The following is a 1,664-nucleotide window of genomic DNA, read 5'->3' as shown; positions in this document are numbered from 1 at the left end:
TAGACATGTAACATCTTTCTTTGTAGTGGGACTTGTTATTATGAAATCAAAACAAAAACATAAAAATCAAGGTTGTAATAGCCTATTTTTGCCCGGGCCCGTAATAAGTAAACCAAAATTAAAAATTAAAAATTAAAGTCTCAAAAATAATAATACAGTCCATTTTTTACAGCAGGCCTAATTAGCCCAAATCCACTACCCAAACCCAATTAGCCCAAATGCCCATGACCGAACACTAAATCTGATTGGCCCAGTTACAGTGGCCCGACACCTAACCCAAAATCCGATTCAGCCCAATTAGCCCATTTTGAAAAAGTATTCCAGAAATCACTAGGGTTTCTGGAACCCTTCAGCCGCCGCTGCCACGCACGGGCTCCCCTTCGAGCCACTCCTCACACGCGTGATGCCTGCAAATACATGCGAACACACGGAAGCAGCAACAAATAGAAAAACAATAGCATTTTTTTATTTGATTTTTTTTTATTTTCTATAAATGGGGCTTTAAAGAAGCCATTCGAACACTGTAAATGGAGGGACACACATTTTTCGGAATACAGAAATCAAAAAAAGTTCCAAAAGGTGATTTTCGGTTATCTTTTCTTTTTCGCAGATCGTTTTCCTTCTTTCTTTTTGTTTTTACATACATTAGTCATCTGTTAAAGGAGAAAAGGGGAAACAAAAGGGAAGAGGGGCATACCTGAGGGCCGGATTTTTGCTCACTCCACAGCCATCGGAGTTGGGGCGAAGATTGAGAGTCTTTGGAGGCAATGAATCCCCAGAGCGGCGACGAGCCTTTCTTTTTGTTTAGGTTCTGCTAATGTAAACTCTAGGTTTTAGGATTTATTTAGTTTTTAAGTGCAGGAATTAAAACGACGCCGTTCAGAGTCAATGTAATGGCACTGAAACGGCATCGTTTTGGAGACTCGACCCGAACGGTGACCCGATCCGCGAAGGATCCGCACAATATGGGTCGAATGGTTTATTTGCTAAATAGGTCCCTGTGTGTTTACTAAGATTACTTTTTGTTTTTTATTTTAATTGTAATTTGTACGGCTCATTTAATTTTGTTTCCATTCAGATCCGACTAGATACTGTACCGTTCTGCGGTTGATTGTTATTGTTTATAATGCTTGCGTTTAATTGTTGGTTTAGTCCTCTAAGGTTAAAACGGATTTCGATTTGATACAAATTTAGATTTTTTTACTCAAAATGTCTTTAATTATAATTAATCCTACTTTTATAAACGAGTTTCATTATTGTTTTAATTTTATCTAAGCTTCGATTTAAAAAAAAATTGTTGATTATTATTTTCAATGTCAAAAAATGCCTTTTATGTTAATTTTGATTTAAAAAGTTTTTTAAATAAATTAATTTTTAATATTATTTTAATAGATATTGTTTTCAAATTTATTATTAGCACAAATTCTATTTTTTTTTAAAAATATAATAATAATATATTTTTTAATTGTTATCAATATGTTTTAAATGTATCAATATTATTTAAAAATACATATAATTTAAATTAGACTATTTTAGTATATATGTACATAGGGTATATCGTTAACTTCAAATTAACCTTTTATTCACATAATTTTTTATACATAATTGTTGTATTTCTTAAACCTTATTTATTTTATTCGTTTTGGCGGGTTGTCAAATTATTA

The 1,664-nt window shown here is 32.6% G+C and overlaps 1 long non-coding RNA gene across 1 annotated transcript; it reads right to left on the bottom strand.

Annotated features, from left to right (window-relative positions):
- Positions 1-1,275, bottom strand: LOC107918398 (uncharacterized). The gene is made up of 2 exons (XR_001690089.2): positions 698-1,275; positions 1-407 (listed from the first exon to the last, which is right to left on the bottom strand). It is a non-coding gene; the product is annotated as an uncharacterized lncRNA (long non-coding RNA).
- Positions 1,276-1,664: the final 389 nt, after the last annotated feature.

Source organism: Gossypium hirsutum, chromosome D13, assembly GCF_007990345.1.
Source record: "Gossypium hirsutum isolate 1008001.06 chromosome D13, Gossypium_hirsutum_v2.1, whole genome shotgun sequence".
Lineage (NCBI taxonomy): Eukaryota > Viridiplantae > Streptophyta > Magnoliopsida > Malvales > Malvaceae > Gossypium > Gossypium hirsutum.
The sequence above is the reverse complement of the archived record's forward strand: the minus strand, read 5'-3'. Positions and strand labels throughout refer to the sequence as shown.